The 7,569-nt window shown below is 31.8% G+C and overlaps 1 long non-coding RNA gene across 2 annotated transcripts in view; it reads right to left on the bottom strand.

The window, feature by feature from the left end:
• Positions 1-7,569, bottom strand: part of LOC118191994 (uncharacterized) — a 75,094-nt gene that overhangs the window by 11,870 nt on the left and 55,655 nt on the right. Inside the window, exon 7 of one of the 2 annotated variants that reach the window (XR_015042618.1) lies at positions 350-632. The exons of the other annotated variant lie outside the window; for it this stretch is intronic. This is a non-coding gene — a long non-coding RNA (uncharacterized LOC118191994). Of the gene's footprint in view, positions 1-349; positions 633-7,569 lie in introns of those variants that run through there. 2 annotated transcript variants of the gene reach the window in all.

The following is a 7,569-nucleotide window of genomic DNA, read 5'->3' as shown; positions in this document are numbered from 1 at the left end:
TTTGTCATAATCGTTGTTTTGTAAAATTTTCATTTTCATTTACATATTTTAAATAAAATATTTTTAATGACACTCTATTATTATTTTTTAAAATAACATTTGTATTTCTACAGAATGCAACTCTTTTAACTAAATGCGTTATTATGACATTTTTCATATTATTCCTAAATAGTTCTTATCATTCAATAGAATGCCTAGGTATTGCACGCAATGCCTAAGGAGAGTGTATAATATATTCAAATAATTCTCATACTTCATAATTAGCTTAAACATATTTAGACGTTCTACAGAATGCCCGAGTTACATATATTGCAGGTAATAGTTTACATACATTAAACTGCTGAGAAACATGAGTATTAAGTTTATATTTATTAAATAATGAGACAAATTATTATAACGTATTTTTCGTAAAATATAAATTAAAATTGATTCATAAACAGTAATCTTTATTTTATAAGCAATTTAGCAATCTGCTGGGAGCATGCAATCTTTCCTCCTCCTAATAAAGCTCTTACTTTTTCTCCGTAAGGAATATTTTGCATCTTCTTTCTTCAAATCCAGTTCTGAATCTGTTCACTCAAAAACAATTACTAGAGCTCGAGAATGTTAGTGCGCGTACATGTCAATACCATCTGGAATGTAATGATAGCAGAATCGGCTCGTCATTCAATACAGAATTTTTGACATCTATCTTTAAAATTTTTAAATGAAAAAAATAAAAAGTAAAATAAAAAAAATTGAAAGCTTTCAGATTTTACATTACTCTCAAAGAGATTTTTAACGTTTTGTGTATTACCTTTATTTATTAAATATCATGTTTATCGCACTTAAATTACATAAAATTCAATTCAAGAGCAATATAACAAAATATTTAAAAACAGCATATCTTTAGAATTTATGATAGATAGTCTCGCGTACTGAAGACAAGAATGCTTTTATCCGTGCAGTGCTGTTCTTGCTAGCTTTGAAATCTTTGAGTTTGAAGGTATCCGAACACGTTGAAAAGGCAAATTTTGGCAAAAAATGACAATTTTATTTTAGTAGTTCATTGGAGAGATTGTTTATTTAGCTTTCCAAAATTGGTCTGCTTTTGTTTCTACGTTAATTAGAAATCGAAATATTAAGGATTTCATTAAGACGCAAAAACCGGAAATGGGCATTTAAATCACCGAAAGTGCGCATTCAAAGAGTTAAAAAGAGTTAGAAATGGACATAAATAATTTGTTATCTTTGAAATGTAATGGAAAGACTTTTAAAGACAGGGAATTAATAGAATCTTATCTGTAATTTGTGCACGAACATGAAATTATTTCCAATAAAATTCAATATTTTTTTAATTACCTGTTGAAAGCGTTATGTCCTCGCTAGCGTATGAGTTTGATTTCATTCGACACATTTCATACTGCAAATAGAGTTATCTTAGTCTTTGATTATTTTTAATAACATTCGAGTTAGAAGTATAATAAAGGGTGATAAAAAATCGAAGTCGTGTTTGTAAACGGAAATGCATACGAAACGTGTTGCGAAGGAAATAGAGAATAAATAAAGCAATTCCCATCGAGCGAACTAAAATTAAAATGCTTCTTATCGGCAGGGGATGTTTTTGAAAGTGATTTGTGACGTAAAAGATATTTATATTTAAGTAGTGTCACCAAATATGAACGAGGAAGTCATATTCAGAAGCCTCATTCCAGAGTTAGAAAATTGAAGGGAAAATAAAAGTATCTTGATGGAGGGGTTAACGTCGCTCACTAATGATGTCTTAATTGACAAACTTCAAAATGGAATTAGAATCAGGAACAATGATTTGAAAGTGCTGTAATTGCTACATTGTTTTCACACTTTCTCTAGTGCAAATCTACCTATAGATGGTCAGTGCCCACATGGACCAGACATTTTTATAAAAAATAAGCCTGTTTGGGGCTTCTATAATTAATATTTCGTTTCTCCACGTTGTTTTCGCCGTTTTGCGTTTGTATGTGTTTCGGAGTCGAAAACGGCTTAATTTTCGCAATTTTTTGAGTTCTGTTTGTGTTTTGAATATTTTTATATTGTGCTTTGCTTGTCTCATTTCATGCTTTTTGGTTGCAAACGTTTGGTTTTCTATTCGTTTCAGTGTGGGACTTTTCCGCTGTTTTGTGCGTGCTTTATTATTGGTTAGTTAATTTAGTTTGATTTTCTGCATTGTTTATCATGTCTTCATCCGTTAATCGTTTCACTAAATTACGCCTGAAACGGCAAACATTCCTGAATCATCTTGACTTTAAATCATATCTAATCAAAAACCTTCCAGTCGCGTTTCAAGAATTCTGTTAAACTGCAAGATAGCCTTACTTCGGTCCATCATAAGGGATACACGTCAACAATTGTCCAAAATTGAGCATGAGTTCTATAAACTTCATCTGGAACTCGCTAATTCATATCCAAAATGCACTGCCCTTAAACAAAAGTCTTGGTCTAGAACGGAGAATGCAGTTAACCGTTATAAAAACACCCTTGCAGTTAAATTCGAAAAACTTCTTTTACAGTCTTCCAGTTAAAGTAGTTCAAAAAATCTTTCCATTGTAAACATTAAGCCAATAGTTAATATTTCTAATGTTAGTTTATCAGAAGAACAAGATAGAATTCTAAAATATAATTTTAACTTCTCACAAACCTCTAAATCCTCGATTCCAAAGATTTTGGCTCCTATCGAAAAAGCTTTCAAGTTCAGTAAAGTTTCAGATTCACAGAAAGAAATGATTAGCCATCTTATCACTCATAATGTGGAATTCAATAATAAATCTTTTAAACCAAATCAAACTGCAAGAGAAAGAGTTACAATGCGCGAAATTCATTCAAACACAAATATTATCATTTCAAAGGCCGACAAAGGTGGCCAGATAGTCGTCATGGATAAGAACACTTACATCGATGGTGTCACTAAACTCTTAAACGCAGGATCATATAATCCGATCCCTAAAGATCCTTCACCTTCCGACCTGTCAAAAATAAAACTGCGATCAAATCTCTACAAATCATTTCAAGCAACTTAAAACATTCACTTAACCCATCTGTTGCGAATTGTGCCAGATTATATGCTCTTCCCAAAATTCATAAAAGTGTTATTCCTTTCCGCCCTATTGTATCAAATTTAGGTACTGCCTCGTATCCGTTAGCAAAATATTTAGTTTCTAGATTTTCAACTCTATTAGACAATAGCATTTACACCATAAAATTCCAATAGAGTTTTTAAAAAAGGTTAAAAAATTTCTCCTAGAAATTTACTCATGGTTTCTTCTGATGTAAAATCATTATTCACCAATGTTCCAGTGGAGGGTGCATTAAGATGTCTAGAAACCAGACTTCGCGAATTTCATTTCTCTTGCATCGAAATTGATGAGCTAGTTTCTCTCACTCAACTCTGAAACAAACGCATTTTGTTTTCCAAAATAAATATTACAAGCAAACTGAGGGATTAGCCACGGGAAGTCCCCTCAGTCCCATCCTGGCATGCATTATTATGAATCAAAATTGTTTGAAACTTTAAACTTCCCGGTATGGTTCCGCTACGTAGACGATACGTTTACCCTGTTTGAAGGTAATAAAGATGATTTAAATAAAGTTCTTTCAGCAATGAATTCTATTGATCCTGCTATTTAGTTCACTTTTGAACTTGAGAGTTGCAATTCTCTTCCGTTTCTCGACATTCTGGTCACACGTAACATATCCAATTTTAGTACCCTACGGTTTACCGTAAACCTTCATCAGTTTGCCTTCCACCACACTTTAAATCATGTCATCCGACTAAGCAAAAGTTAGCTTCATTTTATTCCTATGTTTTGCGGGCTCTTCAAGTTTGCTCCTCCAAACTATTCCTTGATGAAGAACTAAATTATTTAAAAGCAATAGCTATTGACAGGGGCTTTTCACCCAACATTATTAATCAAACAGTTAAAAAATTCCCATCTCAACACACTAAAAGACACACTCTTGTTTTAGGAGGTTATAAAAATTTTGTTGTCATTCCCTTCTTTCCATCAATTAGCTATAAAGTTGCACATATTTTGCAGAAATTTAACTTTCGGGTCGTTTATTCTCCCATCAATAAAATTGCGAGTTCCATACTCAAGGACCCCATTCCGGATATGAATTCCTGGGGTATTTATCCTTGCCAGTGTGGTTTAATTTACATTGCCAAACTAAGAGAGCCTTAAAATTTCGCGTCAAGGAACATGAGGCATATGTTAAAAAAAAAGGAAACGCAGAAGTCTTCTGTTGCCCAACATTGTTGGCCCGAAAATCACACTTTCAATTTTTCTGCTGCCAAAATTATTCAAAAAACACCTTCCATTGGAGAACCTGATTTTCTGGAGGCATTTCACATTCAAAAAAATCTTTCTGTTCTAGTTAACGATCCTAATTCCAATCCATCTTTGCCTTCGACCTTTAAAGAAATTATGTTTTAGTTCTGGTTTCATCAACAGATGGCGCCACTAGCTTATCTCCTGTCCAGGCTTTCTTATTTATCATATCTTGTTCATTTGCGCATTTGCAGTTGAGGATGATGGTTCGGTAAAACCATCGAAACTAGTCCTGTGAAAATTTGAAAACGCTGAGTTTTGTTGTTTGACTTCTGAATTAGTGCTTAACAGTTTATTAACACCTTTCTTTCTCACATAAGTAACGAATTTCATAAAAAATTTAAATATTCAAATAACTGTAGATCCAGTTATACATGTGCATTCTGTATTATCAAATAACGAATAATTTGTAGGTATGTATGTTTTTAGGATAGTGGGAAAATGACGAGACATAGAACTACCAAACTTAGCGTACAGATGGTACTCCATCTGAGCCTGTGATACTCGGAAACTGAATTTTGAATTTCGAATTTGTTTTGCGCTTTTTTCTTATTTTGAGCGAATTTAAAGAATTTAGTTTAATTAACTCAATATTTCAAAAGCGATGTGTTGACACAGAAAAGTGTTCCTTTTCTACATATGTATAAATGCATTAGGCATCAAATACTATATATTACTATGAACACTGACGTATTCAAAAGCAGATATTACTCCTATCTTTGGCCGGGGTCTATCATTTATAAATGTTTCGAACACCCGTTTGTGTAAAAGAATTCTACATTAAAAATCTTTTGGTACGGATATACCATTCATTAAAATGAATCATATTTAATAAATTGGCAGTTTTATAATTTTTTTTTCAAACACAAAATTCCAGAAATGATGTGAAAAATGAAGAATTGAGCGTTTTTTAAAATGCTTAAAAATGAATGAAGAAGAAAATAAAGAACATAGAATAGCATTCACAAATATTTTAGTTGTTTAAAAATGGTAGAAAAAAATTTGTTAAGCACTTCCCTTTCTGTTGTACGGTTTTAAGTGGTATTTCAATTAGCGAATTTTATAAAAATAATTTTTAAGTTAAGTATTCAAATAACTGTGTTTTCAGTTCTGCTTGCTTATTCTATAATATTAAATAACGAATGATCTATAAGTATGTATGTGCCTTGCATTACAGGAAACATAGCGGCACCCAAAGCCACCAAAATTTTGAATACAGATAGTTCTTTCCTATTTCGGGCGATTTTATAGAATTTCTGTTTGATTAACTCACTACTTTAAAAGCGATGTGTTGGTATTTGGAAAAGAGCTATATATACATGTTAAAAGTCAGCGATTTAAAAGAAATGTGTTGCCTTTCCGCAAAGAGGAAAGTATTTATTCAGCATTCAACTTTAATCAGCAAATAATCTAGATAATACTAGATAGTATTATCTATCTAGTATTTCTAATCTTGTGTAATAAATGAAACACAAATCCAATATAAAACAGCTGATATCAAATATTCACCAGTAATAGTATTATTAAATATTTCATATTTATTTGATACGAGGTATTTTTGTTGAAATTTATTAGCTAATGTTTCTAATGCAACTCCATAAATTTTCGCAATAATTAATTTCTTTTCAATTTCAATATGAAAAGGAATTTCGTACCTATGAGGCTTATATATTTGAAAAATATTACTTTTAAATTTTTCGTTCGCGTCTCCCAAAAAAGTGCTTCTCCATCACTCTTTTAGAGAATTTTCATGTAAATATTTTAAATAATAATTCATTCCTCTCTAATTTTAGGAAGTTATCAGAAAATTACCGTTGCTTGAAATGAATTTTGTAAAAAAAGACGATATCGTAGATAAAAACGCGTAACTGTTATTGGAGACGCTAAGGCAAAAAGAATCAACGGTAACTTTCATAGATTTATAATACTACTTTGGAATGTTTGGATATAAAAGCTTTTCCTTCAGCTGCGGGAGAGAAAATGACGAAGTTCAAGACTAGGTTTACGCGATACTAATAAGAACAATATTAGAAAATTGAAAGCGTTCTATCAAAAAAGAAATTACTGATGCCATCGGAACAAAAAAAAATTAAAATAACTCTGAGGTAATTTTCTCAAAAGATGTAGATAAGGAGTAGGTTTGTGATTTGGAGCATTAATCAAAACAGAATCTTTTTACGAACTGCTGCGTAAAATGGATATAAACTCTTGAGGTATATTTAGCATTGCTTGTGTATTACTTATTAGTGTGGTTTAATATACATTCGTGAAACTAAGAGAGCTTTGAAATTTCGCTCTGAAGAATATGAAGCATATGTTAGGAAAATGAAGCGCATAAATCCCCTGTTGCCCTATACTAGTGTTAAGAAATTAACAATTTCCATTTTTTGGCAGCGAAACTTATTCAAAAGGCATCTTTCGTTGATGAATTTGATTTTATAGAGGAGTTACTCATTCACAAATTTTTTTTTGAATTCTGGTTAATGATCTCAGTTCCAATTCAACCTTACCCTCAGCTTTAAAGGAAATTATTTCACAGTTATTTTGACTTTTGTCGGTAGATGGCACCAGTATAATTAATTTTATTGATAGAAATTTCTCGAATTTTATAATATATTGTTTTCTTTGAAAGTAGCGCTACAAATTACATTGAAATATACAAATATACAAATTTCGTTGAAAGTAGCGCTACAAACTCTCAGCGGATTCTTGTTGCCTTAGCATATCCAATAATAGTTATTATGAGTATTATTTTTGCTCCAAATGTAGCTGTTTATTTGTTTAATTGAATAACGTCATAGATCACTAAACGTATCTGTATAAAGAGAAGGGCATCTTGTAGAGACATTAGTTATTTCGAAGCAAGGAGGATGAAAAATGAGCAACGCCCTCGCCGGGAATCGAACCATGGGCCTCTGGAATACGCGCCCAGCGTGCTGACCACTACACTACGAAGACATGCTAAGAAGACGGGAGAAATACCTTATAATCTAATTGAAGGACGTTCTAAGAGAAATGACTTGTATTTACTTTACACGAAGAAAACCTGGAATATAGTCTTGGTGGCAAGTCGTGCGCTGTTATTTAAATAGATATTGAGATATCAATATTCACCAATCGTATCCATTCAGCCATTGTCGTGTCCGTACATAAAAATTTACTTATATTTTATCCATTTTTAATTAGTGATGTAAAGATATATCGAAGCAGTTATTAATTAAGTTCA

The sequence above is a fragment of the Stegodyphus dumicola genome, chromosome 8 (assembly GCF_044657685.1).
Source record: "Stegodyphus dumicola isolate Sdum_Otavi_A_Nest chromosome 8, ASM4465768v1".
In the NCBI taxonomy this organism is placed as follows: domain Eukaryota; kingdom Metazoa; phylum Arthropoda; class Arachnida; order Araneae; family Eresidae; genus Stegodyphus; species Stegodyphus dumicola.
The sequence above is the reverse complement of the archived record's forward strand: the minus strand, read 5'-3'. Positions and strand labels throughout refer to the sequence as shown.